The sequence below is a fragment of the Poecilia reticulata genome, chromosome 22 (genome assembly GCF_904066995.2).
Source record: "Poecilia reticulata chromosome 22, P_reticulata-male-v2, whole genome shotgun sequence".
In the NCBI taxonomy this organism is placed as follows: Eukaryota; Metazoa; Chordata; class Actinopteri; order Cyprinodontiformes; family Poeciliidae; genus Poecilia; species Poecilia reticulata.
In genome coordinates, this window is record NC_088851.1 from 25,954,395 (window position 1) to 25,978,848 (window position 24,454).

The following is a 24,454-nucleotide window of genomic DNA, read 5'->3' on the forward strand; positions in this document are numbered from 1 at the left end:
TCCCTGTTTTCGCGGAGCGTGATGGCGACTCGCTCGGGATATATTGCTCTCGCCTTTCAGAAAGCGTCTGCATCCGCAGCCGTTAAGGAAATGAATGTGTCAGTCACGGCCCTATCTGCCTTCCTCATGAGGAGGAGGAGGAGGAGGCCTGGCGGGATAACCATACCTGCGTACGGCGGAGGAATAGCGAATGCGGCTGCAGATAAAGGTGACGTCTTGAGGCCATTACTTATCCAGCGCAGCAGCAAAGGTTTGCAGATATTATACCTGCTGTCTCCACATAATAGCTCTCGGTTGGAAGCAAACACACACACACACACACACACACGCATGTGGAAATGTAACGAGCATAAACAACCAAGGCCCACACGCAAATTTACACACGTCTCGACCGCTAAACCTGCGAAAACACACACACACACACACACACGCATGGACACACTGGGATGCCTCGCCTCGCTGAGTTAAAACAGATGAAAGAGCTGCTAAATGAAATCTGACTCAACAGTTTAAAATGCAGCGCTGCAGCTCTGCGAGGATCAGTGCAGCAAAACGACGGCATTCCTCAAAGCTGCCACAGCAGCTACCGTCCAGATGCAACTCTGGTTGGTTGTTATGCTTCCTAGAACAGGCTAGGAAACGTCTGTGGCCTATTCAAAACACGCTTGTTGAATTTCCACACAAAATCATTCTTAGATAACGAGAGTTTAGTTTGGTCAGTTTTGCCCCCCCCCCCGTCTCACCGTTTACATTCACACCTGAAAATAGATGCGCAATTATACAACCGTGCTGCTTTGAAAAGCATTAGTGGAGCTTCCTGCGCAAAAAATCAAGAGCTAGTGGTTTCTGGATGGTAAGTAGACACTAGAAGAAGAGAACATTCGTCTTTTCCAGCATAAACAACGCATAAAACCCAGCTGACCAAATGCACTGGAACTCAGCTTGAGTTGCTAGGTAACGGGTGGAGTTCTGCCCGGGTTGCTAGGCAGCGGCCATGAAGTGTGACTCAACAATTGGGGGGTTTTTGAACTGACTCATTTTCCAGACATTAACTTATTTCCAAAAGCAAGTTGGGCGTAATACAGCTGAGACTAAAACAGAAGTACAAAGAAGAGTAAAAAGTGGATCAACTTCTTTACAAAATGGATGCCGAGATGGAGGCGTCAGATTGTAGCAGTTGGGAGACCACAAGCCATTTCCCCTGCTAGCGCTAGGCTAGCATGTTTGTTCTGGTTGTATTTACCCAGAATGCCCTGCGCTGTAGTCCACTTCCTGCTTTTGGAGCGGTGTCCAGTCTGCTTGGCGTTCACACACACGCATTTGATCCACACCGGATTCACTTGAACCAGAACCGAGGTTTGTAAAGAAGAACCAGAGTTTGATTAGCATTCACATCAAATGAACTGGACTTTCTAGACAAACGAAAATGGAAGTTTTTTTTCTTTTTGCACGACGTTAGTCACAAGATCAACAAGCGGATGTTACCACTGGCAGAAACAACAAAGAAGACGACAGGAAGTGGTTGGAGGATGATGGCGCAGTATGTTTTTTGATGATTTAATTGATTTAATAATCAGTTGCATCTTAAGGTAATAAGGGGGAATAAATATACCATCTCACTTAAAAATCTTCCATTCGGATAAAAAGAGAAAAGACACTTAAATAGTTGATAAATTACATTTTTCCCCCTTACAGAGGGAGCATCTCGCCGTTCCCGTGGTAAACTCCTAACTTGCAGAGCGCAGTTATACCTTCCATGCATTAACGCTTCATTTAGTACCACTTCCATCTGTTAAATCCTTCCACACTTGATCTTCTCTCTCTAGCGCGGGGTTCTCATACAGTTCCAACTTTTTTGTGGCAGCAAATGAAAAAGAGGGACCCGGACAGACAAGATGAATCGAAACGCAGCCAGTCATTTTCAGCTCCAGTTTGAATGTGACAGTTGTTCTTTGTATTTGCGTTGGACGGTGTACAGTGGAAAAGCGGAGATGCCCCGTGAACGCGAGCGGCTTCGCTGCCAGGACGCCGCTTGTTGTACTGTAACTGAGCCGGAGCCGGCCGGCGTGTGTGCGCAGAAAAAAAAAGCAGCGAACGAGGCTTCACAGACGTCCTCAAGGTCTGAAGAGACTTTTTTTTCATTATTATTATTCCGAGCTAACAGTTAAAGTAGTTGTGAAAGAGCTTCTACTGTTTTTTTTTTCTTTTCTCTGCTTTTGTTGGAGCATTTGAATCAAAACGTCCCACAGACGTGGTTATAATAACTGCGGACTGTTCCTTTAACACACAGGAGGCTAATAGGCTAATTTCTGGCAGCCGCTAGCCAGGCTTGCGCTGCGAAACCTCACATGTAGCAAACATGACCCCCTTGTTGAGGAGAAGATCCTCTCACCTGAGCCTCACCTCCGTCTGGCTGAGTTCAGCACAAGCAGCGCTCAGGAAAAACTCAACCGGGGAAAGTATGTACACCCTCAAATTAAAGCTTTTCAAGTTTTACGTTTTCCTGCAGGAGTTTGTCAGACTTCTATTTCAGATTTAATACCTTTTATTTACTATTATTATTCTCTTTTTCCCCAAGGAAAAAGCTATGTCACAATTTAAAAAAAAAAAAATGCTCATTCTGAGATTTATGTGTTTTCAGGGGAAATATTTTTGAGACATTTTGAAATTTTCTGAACTCCAAAAAAGTCAAAATTGACATTTTTTTCTTAAAAATCTGTGAAATTAATCTCAAAATTTCTGTTTTTTCTCATGAATTGATGATTTCTTTGAGCTCAGAGAATTTCCACGTTTTTTCTTGGACATTTTAAAAAATTAATCTCATAATTCTTTTTACTATTTTGGTGGAATATAACCAAGTTAGTTTTTACTAACTTGGTTATATTTATGCTGATTATAGCTTTAAGGAATGCAGATAAAAACCAGCCTTTATGGATAACTAGCAATTCATTTAAATAACTAAATAAACGACAGGAAATGTTCTCCAAATGTGTCAGATTGTTGGCACCAGTTGCCCACATCCCTCTCATGTGCAGAGTAAGAAATAAATTCCTGCTCAGATGAACCAAAATGTACATTTTCCTCCTCGGAGACTCGTTTTATTGTTGATTTGGACTCAAATTGATAGTGAAAAATTTAATCGCTTTTCTTTTTCAGTTTTTAGGGAGACAGTATAAAGGGTTTCAGTAAAACTGACTGGTTTTTCTGAACTATTGCCACTACTGTGGGGTTTTCGAGCTGCTGTAGATAGAAAAAAATTTACTTTTCCACCAAAATAGTAAAAGAAATTATGAGATTAATTTTTTAAAACGTCCAAGAAAAAATGTGGAAATTCTCTGAGCTCAAAGAAATCATCAATTCATGAGAAAATTTTGAGATTAATTTCACAGATTTTTAAGAAAAAAATGTCAATTTTGACTTTTTTGGAGTTCAGAAAATATAAAAATGTCTCAAAAATATTTCCCCTGAAAACACATAAATCTCAGAATGAGTATTTCTTTTAAAAATTGTGACATTTCCTGAACAACCTAAACATGCAGCTCATGTTCTTCAGCTTTTGAATAAATAATGATTTAGATTTTTGCTTCAGTAAAACTATTTAGAAAACAACTCAAACAACCAAATGACAAAATGACCAGATCAGATTTAACATTACAGAAAACCAGAGTGAACATTTAAAAAAAGACGACGTCTAAATCATGATTTTCTTCATTTAAAATGGATAAATTTGTCTTTAATCTTAATTTCTGCCCTGGTTTATTGAACGGACCTGCAGATGAGATCAGTTTAACCGTAAAACCAAAAATCACGCTGATGAGGTAAGAAAGGCTTTAATATCCGACTCCTTTCCAAATTACTTTCCTCTGAAGGGAGTTTCTGGCCCGTCAGGTGGCGACCGCTCCTGAGCGAGCCAAGACTGTCCGGCTATGATTAAGGAGGAAAAGCTTTAATTTCATCCACTCTTTAATCTTCGGCGTAATAAACTTCACGGATGCGTCGGAGGCCCCGCGCCGTGCCAGGCGCCGCGCGTTGTCAGGGAACGGCAGCAGAGGAGTTTGACCCGAGACGTCAGGTCAGCTCAACCTTAACCTCTGAGATATCACATGCCTGATGGGAGTGGATATATGGAGAGAGAAGAGTGCCAAATTATAATCAATAAAATAAAGGAGTTATTCATTTATCAGAACTGGAAATAAACACAAATTATTACATTTTTTCATTTGTTTTTTAATAAAAAGTTGTTAGAATCCTCTGAGAAGTTGCTAAATATATATGGAGAGTAAATAGTGCCAAATTACAATAAATTAATCCATTATATATGCCTCAATTAAAAGATTTTGATTTAATTTTAAAGTGTAATACATTTTTAACTCAACAGGGCATCTTTCTTCCTGACCACGCCCCCTCCTCTCATCGCCACACATGGCCACGCCCCCCATCCGCCAAGTGTCTATTGGCTCCACCCACTTTTTTCCTGAATTTGTCCGTTATGCTTTCTCGGGAGCAGTTAATTACACTTTAAAACCAAATCAAAGCCATTTAAGTGAGGCATATAGAAGTAATTAATTTATTGTAATTTGGCACTCTTTGCTCTCCATATATATATTGAGCAACTTTTCAGAACATTCAAATAACTTATGTTTTTTTTAAAAACAACACTGAAAGATCAAATTATTTTCATTTATTTCCAGTTTTAATAAATTAGTGACACCTTTAAGTAATTATTTCAGAAGTTACTTTACAGCAACATGGCAGTCTTTGCTCTCCGTAGCACGCTCGCGCTAATGTTTACTATGAGAGTAGCTGTTCCTCTTCAGAAGCTGCACCTGCAGAAGCCCCAAACACTCCGCTATAGCAGGTATACATTATGTGTCTTCGCATCATGAGTAAAGAATTACATAAATAAGGATAAACACTGGCTCTGGAACATGTTTTCCTCTCCCTCCCAGCCCTCCTCTTCCCTACACGGAGAAGTAATGAGGGGCTACCTGTAATTACAAGCAGCTGCTGTCTTCCCTGACGAACGCTAATTGCCAATAATGATTTTGGAGAGCTGTAAAAAATCCACCGGCTGACGCTCGCCGTCTCTCAGTGGTTTGAGAAGGAGAATTAAAGGAAGAGAGAGACAGGAGTTTATTCTCCTGCCTGGCTGTGCCGGGAGTGCAGTTTGCTAATTTCTGCTGCTGACATGTCGGAGCCCTCCGCCGCCTGCTTGCCGTCCCGCCCCTGACGGCAGGTGGAAGCTAAAGGCCGACGAGCCGCACGATTAAAACACAACAACGCTGCTAATTTATGCAGTTTGGACGCAATGAAGGCGGAGGATTAGATTAGCAAGGCAGGACGTTGGAGTATTTGCCCCCTTGCTGGTTTCTTCAGCTCTTTCTGTTGTTTCATCAAACCTGCAGGTTATGAACCGATGAATCCACACATCATGATGCTGCCACGGCGCCGATGGCGTTTCGAAACTTCCAGGTTTTCCTGCTTTCCGATTGTCATTATGTCAAAATATTAAAATTTTGTTTCCAAAATGTGTCCAAGGTTCAATTTATAAACAGTAATCTGACTGTCTAAGTTGGTTAGGAGTCATGGCTTCTTCCTCCCAGTGACAGTCAAAAACTAAAAGCAGCAATTTAGAAAAAAACAAGAGGTTAATTTTTGACATTTTCTTACTCATTCAAAGTAAAATTTTAAACTTTTAAAAGTTTGTCATTTTGTTGTAGAAAATTACAGAGATTCCTGCTCCTTTTCTCCAACTACAGTGGTCCTAATACAGAGTCACAGTGTTTTTTATTTGTGTTCAGTGATTGGTTGATGTGTTGGCACTTCAGGGCCTCCGTACTAAACAGAACAAGGCTGAGCAAATTAAAAAGAAATAAACTAAAACAGGATAAATACTAAATACAAGAGAACAAACTTTAACTGGGTTACATTTAGTTTGTAAAATATGTAATTCTGTCTTCCATATTTTAGTTTTTTATATTATTTCACATGTGAAGCATCTTGGATTGTTTTAATTTTGTCATAAAATGTATCTAATGAAGCAAAAATCAGCATAAATAAACGAACCTTTTTGGCTTTTGCTGCTCATTAACTCTGCATACATTAAATTATTCGCATCAATTTGTTCATATTCACCTTGTAAATGAGTTTCCTTTAAACCGTTTAAGACATTTCCATCTTTTTTACTCCGTAAATTCGCAGTGAAATGTTGGTGCTTTTCGATCTGCCAGCACGAACAAACACCCACACGATGGGAGGAATGCTGAAAGTCCACAACATGAAAGAGTCCGAGGGTTTTACGGCGCGCCTCGGTTATCAAAGACGTTATAAATCCAGGAAAACGTCTCGGTTCCCACCGGCGCTGATAAGATTTTACTGACCCGACTCTCAGGGTAATTATTAAAGAGTTTAATCCTTTTTATCTAAAGCTTTTTCGTGTTTTAGTGCAAGACAAGAGACAGAATTCAGTTCGGTTTTGGTGAAAACTCGAAGCTTTTTGTTTGTTTTTGGGCTTTTTATACATAAAATAAAATTCAGAAAACACTCAGAGAAGTTTAATGTTTTATTCTTCTGCTTTTCCAAAATGTAAATACAGTTATCAGTCCAAAAAATCAGAAATTTAAATATCTAGATTAATTCACTGGTTTGTTTTTTATATACAGAAAAATATAAATATATAAAAAATGTAATTGTAATATTAAGTAAATATACAACAGTATTTCAGACTTTACTTCTCCTCTTTAAAGCAATATATATATATATATATATATATATATATATATATATATATATATATATATATATATATATATATATATATATAATTATTTTTTAAATGTTTTTACATGTGTGATAAGGCTCTCCACCCTGGGCATCTTTCTATCCAGGGTTGGACCTAATCCGGAGTTTTTCTATCGTCATGTGTATTTCTGATGAGGATTTGGTGCAAAAGTAAGAAAACATGTCACAAAACCAGTTTTCAAAGCTCTCTGATCAGTTTGACCCGTTTAAATATGTCTCAATGTAGAAAATAAACATTTTCTAAATCTCAAATTGTGTTGAAAAAAGTCTCAGTTCACGTTTAATCGGTTTAATTTAGCATTAAATAGGAATATCAGACTAGTGGTGGCCATGTTTTCTTACAACATGATACCAACAGAAAACTTGTTTATTAGTGTCGCCCCTTGACTGAAAGGCGCCCAGGGTGGAGAGCCATTGTTATAGTGAAAAAAAGACTTAATGTTTTTATAAAACAAATAGAAATAAGCTGCTGAGTTAATCTAAATAATTAAATTTCTGGTTTTTCTAGGATTTACAGAAGAATAAAACATTAAACTTTTTAAACTTCTCTAAATATGACGCAGCATTCATGTTTATTATACCCATTATGCTTCATTTCCTGGCTGATTTCCACTTGCATCTTTATTCTTTTTTAACTCCAAAGCAATTTGAGGTTGAATTCGTAGAACAGATTTTATTACCTCTTTGTTTTTGAACTGTGTGGGTCGAAGTATTTTGCTGATCTGCAGCTTTATGAGGTTCCTTTGAACGCGCAGGACTGTGGGAACCTTTGGCAATAAAGCGGCGCTCAGCCTTATCTCTGCTGCCTGCGATGCTTTACGTGTTTATTGTTGCGCTCGTCACGCTGTTAATTGTTACACAGGTCTGACTTCCCTCTCTGTGGGAAAATCGTCTTGAATCCGACTCGTATTGGTGCCGCAGTCTTCAGAGGGTTGCATTGTAATTTTCAAAAGCAGACAGGAATATTACTTTGAGCTTTTGGGAGGCAATAAAACATTATGAAATCACTCGGCTTAATTTCCTTCTAGCCCTGCAGAGCTCAGCCGCTCCAACTTTTACCTCCTTATCTTTGTTTATTAGGCAACGTGGAAATCGTTCAATAACATTTTTATGTTGCATAAGGTTCAGGTGATAATAATGACACAAACGCTGCAATTAAATTAAATTAATATCATAATTTTCAGAGGAAACTTCCCACCTGTAGGGATTTATTCCACTTATTTAGTAAAAAACTGACAACATATTTATTTTTTGTTTCTTTGCTCCAAATATTCATTTTGCTTTTTGAAAGACTGAAACTTTTGATGAGTTGAAAATATTTTAGGTGTCCAAAGTGTGGCCCGGGGGCCATTTGTGGCCACTGGACTGATTTTTTGCGGCCCCCAACTGTAGAAGTAAATTTCCACCAAAAACCTCTGAGATTTTCAGACTATTTTCAGAAATTTTGTAGAAAAATATTGGAAATTTTTCACATTTTTTAAAAATTTACAACTGTTTTTTTCTGCAATGGCCGTAATACTCTCAAAAAATCTCTTTCAAGTTTCGGGTCTTCAATAAATATTCATTTCATTTCCACCAAAACACTCAGAAATTTTAAGAGAAACCTCAGAGTTTCTCCAAAGAAACTGGACAAGTCTAAGTTTCAAATGTTGACTTTTTTCTAGAGAATTTTAGATTTTTTCCCCCAAATGTACCATTTCTTTTATCCATAATAACCCCAGCTCACTGTCGTACATTGTCCAAAATTCCTCAGACTTTCCTCCTTGTGTTTCTGTGCCAAACTCTTGAGGCGTTTTCCCCACAGCCGGCTCCTCGGCGTCTGATCGTTGGTATGTATAAAGGGCCTGCAGCCTTTCCCTCTCACTGAGCAGTGAGGACCCGTCTTCCTGATAATGCCATGCATGGATAACTGAGTGAGACGGCATCAGATACGGAAAGCAGCAGGCTTAAGGGAAATGAAATTTATTTGGAGGAAAGAGAGCGAGGGCGGCGAGCAAAGCGGCGGCGGCGGCGATAATTGAAACTGGGAGCGTTCAGTTGGGGAGAGAAATTGAGATGTTGTCACCAGGTTCTCCTTATCATCATCAGGACCAGCATGCAAAAGCAATTAAAGAGCCAAGAGAAAAAATGGTGGAGGTGTTCAGGATCCAAGAGAGCAGAACGCAACTCAACGAAGTTCCCCGAAGTACCGAAAACTCGAAACGAGGCAGACAGTCCAGATTCTGTCAGCTTTTCTTTTTTTTTTTAAACGTTTAGAAACGACAGCGAACGGATGCAGCAAAGGGAAAAACACTAAAAAAAAAAAAAACACAAAAACAGGTGGAGAACAACTGAAAGCCGCTTCTTCTATTCTGCTTTCCCTCGCTCGCGTTCAGACCCGTTGCCATGGCAACCGACTGACAACAGCTCCAAAAACCCTCGGAGCAGAAATTACGTTCAAGTGTATCGATCAAATCAATCAAATCAATCAATACCAAAGGAAAACTCAACACATTTCACACAAAAACAACAAATGCAAAAAATGAAATTAAAGAAGAAAAAAGGTGAACAACTAAAAAAAACAACAACTTATTCTGCTGTTTCTCTCCATGTATCAACTTTATTCCACGTCGAGACCCGTTGCCATGGCAGCCGACTGACGACAGCGCCACCAAAACAAAAAAAAAAACAAAAACAAAAGAAACAACCACATGTGACAAAGTACGTAAAAATGCAAGTAAGGAGCCAAAGAGAAGAGGTGGACGTGTTCAGGGTCCAGGAGAGAAACAAATCCAGGGTTTCAAATAAAACTCAGCTTTTAATTTGACGAAACTTTCAGATAACGATCACAGACTTTGTTTTTTTTGGCCAGGATCCAAACTACAAATCTCCAACTAGAGCAGAAACTTCAAAAAATGCAACTATTTTTGCATGTCTGCATGGATGATAATTGCGTCCAGCCCCAGAATGTGGTTTCATCACTTTCACAGTTAAAAATAACTAACTGGAAACATGCAGCACGTTGTGTGTGGAGAGACGGAGCGAGCCCACGCTGTGCCACCGCGCGAGAGCGGCTCGGTTCGGTCCGGGTTCCACAGGAAGCACAACCTCTCTGCTTCTGCTTCACCTGAATCCGGTTCAGGTTTTCTGAAATAAACTCACATGCAGCACAACCTCAATAAAGTCAATTATTTTTTACTTTAACAATCCAGATTCCTGATTAAAAGTTTATTCCAGATGGTAATTTGTTCTATTTTTATTCACATGAATATAAAAATCAGGATCTTTTAAAGGATTATTTAATTAAAACGTTTATCCTGAACATTAGATTTTCCCTCATAACCTTTTGTTAAATGTTCCCTTAAAATAACTGACAAAATATTTATTCAAATACAAAATATCCTAATGAATTTAAAAAAAAATACTAATATCTGAAGAAGAAGAAGAAGAAGAAGAAAAGAAATAAGAAAATTAATAATTATAGTTTGAATAACCAAATTTGTTCACTTACACTTGAGTTACTTAAACTTAATGAAATATATTTTATAAATTCCAACATTTAGTAATTTTTTCTCATATATATATATATATATATATATATATATATATATATATATATATATATATATATATATATTTTATATATCGCTTCAGGTCGGTTCTTAAAATAATCAGAATCTTCCCGCTCATGTTAGCATAGCGCTTTAGTGTTAGCTACACTAATTAACCTGCATTGGCTTCAGCTAATTATAGCTATCTATAGCATTAGCTTTGCTAATGTTTATGACTAGCATTTTAGCATTAGCTTCAGCTAATTATAGCTATCTATAGCATTAGCTTTGCTAATGTTTATGACTAGCATTTTAGCATTAGCTTCAGCTAATTATAGCTATCTATAGCATTAGCTTTGCTAATGTTTATGACTAGCGTTTTAGCATTAGCTTCAGCTAATTATAGCTATCCATAGCATTAGCTTTGCTAATGTTTATGACTAGCGTTTTAGCATTAGCTTCAGCTAATTATAGCTATCCATAGCATTAGCTTTGCTAATGTTTATGACTAGCGTTTTAGCATTAGCTTCAGCTAATTATAGCTATCCATAGCATTAGCTTTGCTAATGTTTATGACTAGCGTTTTAGCATTAGCTTCAGCTAATTATAGCTATCTATAGCATTAGCTTAGCTAATGTTTATGACATGTTTGGGATTAGCACAGCTAACCTTCGTTTGGTTAGAACTGGTGGTGTTTTTCTATCTGCTGTTTTCACTTTAACCTCTGACCTTAGCTAAACGTTGTCATCCACACAGCTGCTCCTTACTGGATATTTAATCTTTTTCAGACGATGTGATCGGCAAATTCAACATCTGTGTTAAGCAGTTGAACAGGCGTCCCTAATAAAGTGGCTGGTGATTGTATCTATGATTTAAAATTAATAAATAGTGGACTGGGGAAAAACTGCGTAACTTTTGATGTGTTTCCAGACATTATTAAATATTTAATTTAATCCTTGTCACGGGAATCACAGCAGAGAAAAGAGTCCCAACCTATCTGTGAACTGCTTTAGTTTTAGTTTGTTTTAATTACGCTGCATCCGAGACGGAGAAGCTGAGGCTCAACTTGGCTAAATATACGACCAAACATTAAAGCGCTACAGAGATTCTTCAGTAGCAAAGTAGATAAAACAATGATGAAGGATTCCCAGGATGTTCTGGCGAACCTCAATAAGCTAAATCTTGTCATTTCCTTCCTCCAAATAGATTTTCAAAGGGGAATTTAAATGGGCCAACTATGAGAGATGCCACGGGCGAGAACGCTCAAATTACCAACAATGTGGAGAAAAATGAGTCTGAAGGCAGACAAGAGCCATTGGGGGTTTTGAAGATGTGGGTAGACTGATGCATTTTCACAGACAATTCATCAAAAGCCTCTTTCCGTAGCGAAACCGCACACCGGCCGTTTCTTTCTGCTCGGTTTGGGAGAACGGCGTACGGCAACGGAGCTGCAGTTGGAGGAATGAAAAGTGAAAAATAGATAAAACAATAGAGAGAGAGAGGAGGGCAGGGAAACAAAGGGAGAACGGGAAGGAGAGCGGCGGCGGCGGCTCGGTGGGGGGGCCCATATAATGAACAGGTGGTGGGGGAGAGAAGGTTAAGCCTGTTTCTGTGGGTGTCGTTGGAACCTACCCCGTGCTGCGTGGACAGATGTGTGGACGGGCCGCTAGCTAGCTGTAGCCGGCCCCCTCCCTCCCCTCCTGCCTGGACGCTGCTGCCAAAGCCCACTAGCTTGTGCTCAAAAACTCCCTCATTCATCCGCCTTTGTTCTTTGTTATTTTTGGATTTGATTAGAAATCGCCTCCCTCCACGGAGAGTCCCAGTCCCGTCTCCTCCTGTCGCAGGTTGTGATGTTCCTGAGCTGGTCCGCTGGTTCTACCGGAGAATCCAGGTGTGCAACGGAGGCAGTTTGCTCGTCGGAGCCTCGTTTGACTGCAGCCTGGATGCGACAGGCATCAGCTCAAGGGCCGACGTTTCAGCTGGATCCATCCGGGAGGAAACCTGAGGATGTCAGGATGATCCCAGCAGTCGGAGCGCCACTTTCAGGAACCGTCTTCACGTTGTGCCATCGTGTTTGTATGTTCAAAACAAAGTGCTGCATAACTGGGAGGAAAATTAAGGCTTTAGAAAAGTTGTTTCGAAAAGGATGACGGCATCGTTGGCTGATTTATAAATTTAGTAATTAGTTTCTCCGCAATTGGCACATTTAGCAGCGAGTACATGAGGGTGATTGACAGCGCTAAGACCCTCCTCCTGACTGGTGGGTTAGCTCAGGTGGAGATTGATTGTTTTCAGACATAATCTGCCTCATACAATGTCACAAAATAATAAATACGGAAAGAGACATGTTTGTAAAGGTTTAAAAACTATCCGATTCAGTTTTACAGTGAAAAGATCAGAACTGGGCTGAAAAAGTCGGACAAAAGTCGCATTTATCTGCTGTGTAAGCGTAGCCAAGATTTAGTTTCTAATATGTGAAAATGTTTCCAAGATTCCTCTGCTTTGTCTGCCGCATCAGAATCTGTGCAAACATTAATTCTTGTTTTTAAAGCTCCAGAACACGGGAACAAATGTAGGAAAACTGGACGGCGTGTTTGTGTGTCTTGGGTGGAAATCACCTGTGTTGGCACAGCAGAGTCTGTATTTTGTCAGTGCACAGAGATCTGGCCTGCACCTGTTGTCAGACACACACACACACACACACACACACACACACACACACACCAGATGAAAATCAGTCGACAGCACGGCCAGCCTCATCAGATGTGCCCACTCCTGTTCCGTTCATTAACGTCCAACTGAAGGCGGCTGGCCCGCGGCCTGATGCCGGTCCCTCTCGGCTAAACAGCACCCCCACAAAGCAAACACGCCGGCACAGACACGCAGCAAGAAAACAACTCGCATTTATTTAACTGGAAATCACGGCAAGCAAAAAACAAGAGGAGGAAGTAGCCGGAGGTTGGCGAGCGCAGCCGTAGCCTCGGTTTTTTGGAGGTCAGCTGGGAATTTTGGATTGGCGTCGACGGTGTGACGCCCACATGCTCTGCCCGTTCTCCCCGGGATGCCAGCGCCACCTGCTTACATTGTGGATGGCAGCTTTGTTGCCCAGCGGGAGGGCTGGATAGACGGACGCACAGACAACATGTTTCGGCTAGTTTGTTTGGAAACCTGCGGCCGCCCAGCCAGAGAGAGGAAAAACTTTGGGAGAGAGGGGCGAGGGAAACAGAAACAGAGACGGAGGGATCCTCCGGACTTTGCCACGTCTTGCTCAGTCAGACCGATAAGACGATTAACGGAAAGCGACCCGAAACGGCGATGGAGGGGATTTTCCTCGGCCCACTTCGCTGGCCGTGGCAGCCATGGTGGCGTCTCGCCATCGTGACGGCCAGGTTTATCCTATAATCACACAAACGCACAAAATCTATGCAAAACGAACTCCGTATGAAACCATCCGACCCGGAAAGGAAGCTGAAAGCGTCCTGCTTTTCCCAAGCCTAACACTTTGTGTGAACTCATAACCTCTGATGCAGCAGCGACATTATTACCGATTATTACCGATTATTACTGCTTTCCCTGTTTTATCGTTCACCTGTCCCAGCAAACAAAAAGCCAACAAACCGAATGATAAATTAAAGCGACTCAATAGTTTCCATGATTGACTGTTTTTCTCTGGATGATGAAACTGGAGCTTTCGTCTCAACCAGACGTCATAATTTGTTTTGTTTGCCGTTTCTGGTGTTTTGCTTCTTTATTGATCAGTTCCAGCATTAAACGTTCGTTAGGATTTAAAGTTAACTGATTTTGACAGAACTAATTTCTCAAAACACCAATATTATCGTTTATCGCAAAAATCTCATGCAGCTAAATTTGTTTCATGACAGACGGAAAGTGAAACATGAGTTCAGAGGGTTTGTTTTTATTTTCCATCGTTTTGGACGTTAGAGGCAACTGAATAAATCGATAAAAAAAAATCCCAGTGCGTTTTGATTTGAGGCGTGTTCAACGGCAAACAGTTTATTTTAAATTCAAAAATACTTAATAGGGGAAATTAAGTGTTTTTGTAATGTTCCTCATAGAGTTTCGGTAAAGAACCAGATTTATTCAGATGCTTTTCTCTCCATTTGCTAATAAAATGAGTAAAACCTTCATGCAAAGCTGGTTGAAACATGGAAGACTTGCAGCGAGTGTTGGAGTTTTAAGACAAATATACACAAATCACCATGCAGAAGGTAAAAAAACTAAACAAATGAGGAAAGACTCGAGGATTTCACCGCTTTTACAAGGAAATGTGCTCATGAGACAGAGAGAGAAACATATCTGAAACTGCTTGCCCTACTTTTAAGGAAGCGACTGGAGAGCAGCAGGAAAAGTTGCTGCTGCGTTTGTGCCGAGCGCAGAGGCCTGGGAGGGAAAGCACCTGCGGAGGAGGAGCGCGTTCTGGGCCGCGGAGATGAAAGAGCCGGGGTTTCATCGCAACGCGTCCGGCGTCAGAGGACTTTCTGAGAAGACGCCGGGTTTTTAGTTTTTAGCTGCAGCTGATCCAGAAGCTGCTGCTGCTCGGGTTCTGACTAAAACCAGGAAGATGGAGACATAACTCCAGGTTTAAAGTTCCTCCTCTGGCTCCCTGTAGCTCAGAGAATAGACTTTAAAATACTGATGTTAGTTTATAAATCACTGAACGGTTTAGCACCACAATACATTAAAGATCTGTTATTGTTGTACCAACCGTCTAGACCCCTCAGATCTTCTGGTTCTGCTCTGCATCCCCAGAACCAGAACCAGAACCAGAACCAGACGAGGAGAAGCAGCATTCAGTTTCTATGCACCACAGATCTGGAACAAACTTCCAGAAAACTGTAAAACAGCTGAAACACTGAGAGCCTTTAAATCTCAACTTAAAACCAGCTGGTTAGAGCTGATTATGGCTAAATTAGGGTTAGAGTGGGTTTTGATGTCTTCCATCTTTTTATGTCTTTAATGTTTTAAATTTCTTCTTCTTTCTTTTCGACGTTTTAATGATGTAATGTTTTTTGTTGTTTTATTTTTATTTTGTTTTTTTATTTTTTTTAAATCTCTCTCTTTCTCACTGATTATTTCTGTTTTTATTTTAATTATGTAAAGCACTTTGAAATGCCTTGCTGCTGAAATGTGCTATACAAATAAAATTTGATTGATTGATTGATTTTAGCTTCACTCGAGGGTTTGCAGAACAAAATGTTTCCTCCTGCTGCTGGTAGGAAATTCAGCAAATACAAACCAGCTCGTTTCTCCTTCCTCCTTTGTTTCAGCACGTTGTGAAACGTCTCACCTTCGCTGAGCAACCGGGAGAGTTTGTTTACAATCAAACGGCAATAATAATGGAAATCACTTCCATGTTTTATTCAGAGTCTCCAGCAGGAAAGAGAAGGTAAATATCTCTGGTTATTCCTCCACATCAATCATTGATCTCCTCAAACTCACAGAGCAGAAAGGTCAAAGGGCATCTGTAGGCGTCCAGGTGGGTGCTTCACAACTTTCATCCTCCCTGAATCCAAACGAGATCAAATGAGATTTATTAGCATCAAACGTAGCAGCAGAGAGAATTTAACACTATGAATGAAGAAAAAACTCTTTTAATCAGCAGCAGGTTATTGAAAAATATGATTCAAGCATAAAAAGATGTCTGACGATAAACATTAGGTCTGCTGACGCTGACGCGCTAAACCAACATTAGCAAAATGCTAACAGTTTATAGACGAAACAAACATTTATGAGTTTGAAACGCAGAAAATTTGCTAGAAAAAAAATTAAAGTTTGGGATTAATCTCAGAAATCTACAAAAAAAAAAAGAAAAGATGAAAATTTCTGAGATTGATGTAAAAATTCCAGAGTTTTTTCTAGCAAATTTTTGAACATGTTTCTGGAAAGTGGCTCGTGTTATTAAATCTCCCCTGCGGCCCTGACACGCCGCCACGCTCCTGTCACTTCTGTCTTTCATGAATCTGCCCGGGCTGCACAGTGGTGCAGTTGGTAGAGCTGTTGCCTTGCAGCAAGAAGGTTCTGGGTTCGATTCCCGGCCCCGGTCTTTCTGCATGGAGTTTGCATGTTCTCCCTGTGCATGGTGGGTTTTCTCCGGGTACTCCGGTTTCCTCCAACAGTCCAAAAACATGACTGTCAGGTTAATTGGCCTCTCCAAATTGCCCCTAGGTGTGAGTGAGTGTGTGCATGGTTGTGTGTCTCTGTGTTGCCCTGCGACAGACTGGCGACCTGTCCAGGGTGACCCCGCCTCTCGCCCGAAACGTTGGCTGGAGAGGAACCAGCACCTCCCGACCCCACTGAGGGAAAAAGGGTGCAAGAAAATGGATGGATGGATGGATGAATCTGCCCACGTTGGTTCCTTCTGTTCCAGAATCGGACCACCGTCAGAACCACCATTTTAATCTTCCCTCTCAAAGGTACGTCCTGAAATCACGAGAAACGAAACGACAGACAGGAAAGACGGATGGATTGAAGCTGCGAGAAGGAGAGAGAGAGTGATCGAATCACTGCAGGAAGTCTTCCTCCCGTCAATCTGAACCCACTCAGCTTCCTGCGCAGCAAACCCGATTAGCTGCCTCTGCTCCGACGCTGGTGCGACTTTAAAGGGGGATGTGGGGATAATATGCATTATTACTTTTATCCAGTAAGTGAGGCGGGCCAATAATTGGGCAACGCTGGAGTTTTATTGTTCCCAGCTGCTGCGGTCATTACTAAACGTCAAAGAGACGCAACATTTCCTGTCGCTCTAACGACAGTAATCACTTCCCTCTCTCCCCTGAATACTCCGCCGCACATCCCGGCCGTGGAAGGTACAGAGATGAGACTTCTTCATCATCTTTATTGGATTCGTCCTGCAAACCGAATCATGGTAAACACACACTGCATCATTTTCCCATATTTTCTCATATAGACCGACTGCCTCGCTGCAGCTGCTCGAATTATTGGCTAATAATAAACTTCTACGTCCGTTCTCGGAGATGTTCCTGCTGAACTGGAGGAGCGAGCCGAGTCTTTTCCCTTCCTGTGAGGCAGGTGAACGCCCTGCAGACAACAAACCAGCAGAGGAGCTCTGTTTTTAGAGGCTGGCAGACGCTTCACAGGTGTCACAGCTCAGGTGAGAAGAAGATCTGAGGGACGAAGGGTTGCAAGCCGGCAGCGCGACTTCATCTGGGAGTTGCGTGTTCTGAAACGAGATCCAAATATAGATCCAGTTTGGGTGGAAGGAAGGGGTTTGTTTTTCCTCCAATAAATCTTTGAAAGGTTCTGCATCGTCTCACAGTAGCTGCAGTTTTCTGCAAATAGACAGAGAACGTTGGTTTGGCCAAAGTTATAACATAACCAGTGGTGGAGAAAGTACTCAAAAGATTTACTTAAGTAAAAGTACAAATACACAGACAAAAATGTACTTAAGTAAAAGTGAAAGTACCACATTAACATTTTACTTAAGTAAAAGTAAAAAGTACTGGCTTTTAAAAATACTTAAGTATTAAAAGTAAAAGTACTTGCTGAATGCATTGCCTAATCACTAATATCATTAAGTGAACCAATCGTATTTAATTTCAATACATCAATAATGTGCCATTTTAATGAACAGCCACAGATAAAGCATGTTTTTATTGCGTTTCCTCTGTAACATAGTTTAGACTTAGATATGTGATTCTATGCATCATAATTTCAGGGATGGAAACATCTTGTCTCCTGTCCTAACATAACATGAACTTCACTTTTTTTGCCACACATTTATTTTGAAAGAAATCCAACTGGCATAGGAGGACATGGAACCAAGGAGCCACGTAGCAGAGTTGTAGTCTAGACCACTGAACCCAAGACCAAATCAAAACCAGCACCCCGTGCTACATGACAATAAAATTAAATTTACCTATCAAAATTGCTTCTCAAATTGATCTGAAAGATCCACATTCCCATAAAAACAGCTAGATATGAAATACTTAGAGCTGAAATAAATTTAACCAGTGACAATTCAAACTCTTCTTCATTCTGTTTTGCTTTCATCTCTGTGCCACAATACACAGAGGTCTCCTGCCATCCCTAAAAAAATAACGCCCTGTGCGGTTGCCCATATTGCCAATGTCAGAAATAATAATTGTCTGCACCATTAAATATAGCAATTAACAACGCTCAACTATGAACACTGTCCAAGGCCCAATAAGCAAGAAGTAACCAGGCAGGAGGAGCACCGTGACTGTTCTCATCCTCCCTCCTGCTGCAACGTCTGCCACCATGACAGGTGATGAAAACAAAGAGCAATGAGCATGCTCTGTGTTCCTACGTTCTTGTTTTATTTATTCACCAATTAAATATAAAGATATTTTAATGAAATAAAATAGCTACTGCAGTGCACGAAGAGCATTACAAGAACAAAGAACGGCTCTCAGTGAGGCTTCAGCACTATAGGACTTGGTCAAGATCCATCCAGAAGAATCAGGTCGTTCCTGAATGTCATCACTATATTGCACTTTGGTCACAGCGTTGTCCCATATCTGCGACATGTCAGTCAAAACCTCCACACAGTAATTCAGCGCATGAGTGACAACTGTTTTTCATGCAGATGCAACATGTCTCTCTGTACAGCTAGCTTAGCTAGCATCACGTCCACAGATCTTACCTTTCTTTAAGCTTTCCTTCCAAGTGACGCTAAAAGTTGGACGAAGTCCCGCCGTCTGTGAAAGTGAAGCGCTGCTGATTTTACATGTCACCATATCTTATGATTTATGCAGCGCTTCCGTACTATTATATTACTGCCGCTCAGAGGAAACCACTGCGCATGTCTGGAGCTCCGCGTGCGAGTAAAGGTGGAGCCGATGGGTGACAACAGACACTAAGTCACGTTATTGCTGGGATTTTACGGCGCCACCTTAAATCCCTGAACTTCACATTTTAACGGAAAAAAAGAGCAACGCGACTTGGATGTAACGAGTAACGCGACAGTTTTGTAGAAATGTAGTGAAGTAGAAAGTACAGATACTTACTGTAAAATGTAGTGGAGTAAAAGTAGAAAGTACCCATTATTACATCTACTTAAGTAAAGTACAGATACACGAAAATTGTACTTAAGTACAGTAACGAAGTACTTGTACTTCGTTACTTCCCACCACTGAACATAACACATGTATGTTACATATGAAAATGGATTACAGTGAATGAACAAGCCAAGGATGATCTCCCTCCTGATAGACTAAGAACTCCATCATGTCCACCTCCAGCTGCTGTGGCTCTGAGTCAACCCAACCTGTTCCCCTCCTGGCCTGTGGGGGCGCTGCACCCAGAACCACTGAAGGAAACGACACAAAAACCTCTGAAGACACGGAGTTTAAAATTTAAATAAAAATGGAGGCGTCAGATTTTAGTGGTTGGAGGATTTCTCTTTAGTCTTTGGCTGAAGACCACCAGACGTTTCTGCTGCTAGCGCTAGGCTAGCACGTTAGCTTTGGTTGTATTTACCCAGAATGCCCTGCGCTGAAGTCCACTTCCTGTTTTTGGAGCGGTCTCTGGTTCTCTTGGTGTTCACATTCAAACTGAACCCAGACCGAGGTTTGGAGGACCAGAGTTCACTTCGCTGTGCAGGGCATTCTGGGTAAATAAAAGAAAAGCTAACATGTTAGCCTAGCACTAGCAGCAGAAATGGCTCCTGGTCTTTAGCCAAAGACTAAAGAGAAATCCTCCAACCGCTAAAATCTGACGCCTCCATTTTTATTTAAATTTTAAACTCAGTGTCTTCAGAGGTTTTTGTGTCGTTTCCTTCAGTGGTTCTTGGTGCAGCGCCCCCACAGGCCAGGAGGGGAACAGGCTGGTTTGACTCAGAGCCACAGCAGCTGCAGGTGGAGCAGATGATGGAGTTCTGGTCCCAGTGTAACAGAGTCAGCTGGATTATCAGGTCTATCTAGTGAAATAAATGTCCCATTTCTAAGGTTGTTGTTGCAGTGAAACTGTGGCTTTGCAGAACATCGACTCGAGGGACCAGAACCACAATCCACATCTACCGAAAAGTTAAAACGCTGTAACAAGTCTGCGCTTCTCCTCTTCCAGTTCTCAGTCTGTGCTGAGGACAAACACCTCGGCATTTCTGCCGTATTCAACAGAAATCAGAAACGCTGGCTGCAGTCGTTCCTCTCCAACCCTTTTGATCTGGGCCCAGCCCGGCCGTCCTGCTCCCTACACCCACACGCTGCCTGCAAAGAGAATTATTCATTGTTTTCCAGCGCACGACTAAAGGGCTCGGGCTGAAAGAGCAGCTGCCTTCACAGTTAGTTTTACACCGCTGCTGTTTCCAAGCAGCTCCGCTGACTGGAGGTCTCCTCCTCACTGCCGTCAAATGAAAGAGCCGCTTATTAAACATTTAAGGCCACGAAATCAGGCAAAAGGATCAGATGTCAGATCAAAATGCATGCCTGTTGTGTTAACCAGCCTTTAAACTCGCCTAGTTGTAGATCTGATATTAAACTCAGAAATTCTCTTCCATGTTTTTAGCACTTTTTCAAAGATTTGGGATAAAATATGCAGCTTTCCTTCATGGAAGCTGAATATTTAACTAGAAATTTAATTTAGATATTTATCGTAGTTTGAAGCTCCATATTAACACGGGACCAAATATTTAGTTTGAAACTGACATGAATGAAAATAAAACACTTTAGTTTCTCTCATCTCAGGCTAAAAACCCAAATTATTGTTATTTTTTCTGCGTAATTATTGGGAAAGTTTATTCCAAACTTTCCCAATAAGTTTCACAGACTCTTGGGCAGGTTGGGCAAGTATAAGTTTATTCCTGTTCTGGTAAATTACGGGTTTGTTTATTATTATTTTGTTTTCTGTGCATAATGTTGGTATTTTACCAAAATAAAGTGAATACTGTGGACTGTCAGCCATCTTTAAACATTTGCTTCCTGCTTATTTTCAAACATTTTAACAAACTTTTGGGGTAATGATGACATGTGGATGAAACTAAAAGTTATTTCCTCCACTGAGGTGCGCAGCTGAAAAATGCGGCAGGAATCTCCATGCTGCAGGCGGTTGGCTTGATGCGAGCCTGGCTGGTCCCGCTCCGCGCTGCAGCCGGCGCCCGGCCAGAACCGACCCGCAGCCCGACTCACTGGACCCATTAAAGGAGGGAAGCAGGAAAACCATCAGCTGTAAGAAATGATCACATCAGAATAAAGCTGAATAAGCAGATTTATTCCAATAATTCAGCTTAAAAAGCCATTTTCCACACATTTCTGTAAACTCTGGTGGGAAACGAAATCAGCATCAAGAACTCTGAAAGGTCCAGTTCTGACTGTGAGTCGATGAAACCCGGTGGATCAGAACCTGGCGACCCACACCGTCACCGAGTGGAAACGTAAAACAACAGGGATACTGGGAAAATCTCCCTGTTGCTGGTGCACCTTTTCCTACCACACTTCTTCCTTCCGCTTAATTTTCTGTGACCTTCCTTGAACAGGTGAGTCCAGGTCCATGGGTGAAACAAAACTCAGTCTTAGATAACGAGTTTGTTCAGTTTCGCCCATTTTATCAGATTTTCCCCCAACTTAACATTTAAACTCACACATAAAAACGGCTACAAACAGATGCACAATTACACAACTGTACATTTTTGAAAAGCAGATGTGGTGCCTCCTGCACAATCAACAAGAATGCAGCAAGTGGTTTCTTGATGGTAAGTTGACAAAAAAAAAACACTTGTCTTTTCCAGCAGCCATTGTACAGAGCATACAGTGGGGGAACCCACTTGGGCTGCTAGGGAACGGGCGGAACTCGGCTGGGGTTGCTAGGTAACGGGCGGAACTTGGCTGGGGTTGCTAGGTAACGGGCGGAACTTGGTTGGGGTTGCTAGGGAACGGGCAGAACTTGGTTGGGGTTGCTAGGGAACGGGTGGAACTCGGCTGGGGTTGCTAGGGAACGGGCAGAACTTGGTTGGGGTTGCTAGGGAACGGGCAGAACTTGGCTGGGGTTGCTAGGGAACAAAACATAACTCAAAGTTGAAACGGCTCATTTTCCAAACATTAAAGACGTTAAGTTATTGCTAAAAACCAACTGAGTGTTTTTTTCAGTGCTAGAGTTGTTTTTAGAAGGAGTATAAACCCAAACGGAAGTAGAGAAACATGCAAAATGTGAATTTTAATAAGCTTGGATGAGGAACTCTGAACAGCCGCCTTCTTTAGCAACGGCCTTCTGTGGTTTCCCGTTCTGGTGAAGCGAGTTGGACTCTTCTGTCCAGTCAGCAGTCTTCGCTCTGTTTGCGTGTCCGACTGACGCAGTCAGAGACCGTTTAAAGAAAATCGCTTGCAGGTGCTTAGAGTTTCCATTAATGGTATTTTTTCAGTGTTTAGCCATAACCAGAAATAACCAGTATGTGTGAGGATTCTCGGTAATGAGTTCATCGTATTATCGTTTATCGTGATAAATTTAGATTTACTGTTTTCACAATAAATTCTAATAATGTTTAAAAAGATATAAAACCATCTGGAGCTTGCTGTATTATTATTAATATTATATTTTTACTATGTCTTCACTGTTCGATGAAAGCATCAATAAATATCAATAAATGTGCAGTTTAGTGACATAAATCACATTTATTTAAATGACTGATGTTTTTCAGAGCATCGTTTGTGTTTGAGGGGCTATTTTACCTAAAAAAACGTAATAAATAGATTTTAATGTCAGTTTTATTGTTATCACAATGGTACCAAAAATATTATGATGAAAACTAATATGAGTTTAAGACGACTGGCAAGAAATGTTGCACTTTTACACAGTATTCTAACTTTATTGAGATATAATTGTATGACTTTTTCCCTCCACTTAACTTTCCGTAAAGGTGCTTGGACGCACTGAACATCTATTCAGCTAATGATGTTCTACAATTCATAAACTCTCATTTTTTAGTTGAATACCTAAAATAAATTAACTTCTAGATGATTTTCTGAGCCTGTATGAGGAAAAAAACGACTAAAACTGATAAATTTACAACACAAAGATGACACCTTTCAAGGTATCACAATGCTTTTCAATAAATATGGTAATTCTGGGCGCTGTCAGCCAGAACAGCAACCCAGGCGTGACTTCAGTCCATCACAGAGAGGCAGTCAGTCGCTCAAGCTGTCAGAAAGTTTGCTGCTATGCAATCCCACCGAGGCAACATCTTGTAACTTCGCTCTCAGTTTTGTTCCCGTGCCAGACTCGATCACGAGCCAAACTCAGGAAATGAGCGTCTCTGTGAACCTGCCGCACCGAGCAGAATGTGAGAACTGACAGGTAAGGCGGCATCTGCCAAAGCGTGCGGCTTCCTGCCTCCGCCATCCCATCGCATTCGGGATCAATCTCCACGACTCGCCGCGCTCATATCCACACGCCGGTTCCCATCAGCCGGGAAGCTAATGTACAGGTTAATTATCCAGGCGGCTGTTTGGAGAAAACACGAGCGGAGCCAAGAGCGGCGGCTCAGGCCAGCGCGGCGGCTCAGGCCAGCGCGGCGTGGCGGCTCAGGCCAGCGCGGCGGCGCGGCGGCTCAGGCCAGCGCGGCGTGGCGGCTCAGGCCAGCGCGGCGGCGCGGCGGCTCAGGCCAGCGCGGCGTGGCGGCTCAGGCCAGCGCGGCGGCTCAGGCCAGCGCGGCGTGGCGGCTCAGGCCAGCGCGGCGGCTCAGGCCAGCGGGCGTGGCGGCTCAGGCCAGCGCGGCGTGGCGGCTCAGGCCAGCGCGGCGGCTCAGGCCAGCGCGGCGCGGCGGCTCAGGCCAGCGCGGCGCGGCGGCTCAGGCCAGCGCGGCGCGGCGGCTCAGGCCAGCGCGGCGCGGCGGCTCAGGCCAGCGCGGCGCGGCGGCTCAGGCCAGCGCGGCGTGGCGGCTCAGGCCAGCGCGGCGGCTCAGGCCAGCGCGGCGTGGCGGCTCAGGCCAGCGCGGCGCGGCGGCTCAGGCCAGCGCGGCGCGGCGGCTCAGGCCAGCGCGGCGCGGCGGCTCAGGCCAGCGCGGCGGCTGCCGGCGCTCCTCACGCCCGGCTCCTGCTTGATCAGCTGATAGGAACAGAAAGACGCAAACGTCTTCTGGAAAAAGCAGCAAATCAGTCGGGTTTGATTTTAAACGAGAGAAGTTTCCATTT

At 42.2% G+C, this 24,454-nt stretch overlaps 2 long non-coding RNA genes across 2 annotated transcripts in view; one reads left to right on the forward strand and one right to left on the reverse strand.

The window, feature by feature from the left end:
- The first annotated feature begins 991 nt into the window (after nt 1-991).
- On the forward strand, nt 992-15,313 carry LOC145550004 (uncharacterized). Its single transcript, XR_014085818.1, has 4 exons — nt 992-2,119; nt 2,291-2,459; nt 5,406-6,392; nt 12,126-15,313. It is a non-coding gene; the product is annotated as an uncharacterized LOC145550004 (long non-coding RNA).
- Nucleotides 15,314-15,694: 381 nt separating this feature from the next.
- The window catches only part of LOC145550003 (uncharacterized), a 71,579-nt gene continuing 62,819 nt past the window's right edge, over nt 15,695-24,454 (reverse strand). The window contains exon 4 of the long non-coding RNA XR_014085816.1: nt 15,695-15,855. This is a non-coding gene — a long non-coding RNA (uncharacterized LOC145550003). The remainder of the gene's footprint in view (nt 15,856-24,454) is intronic.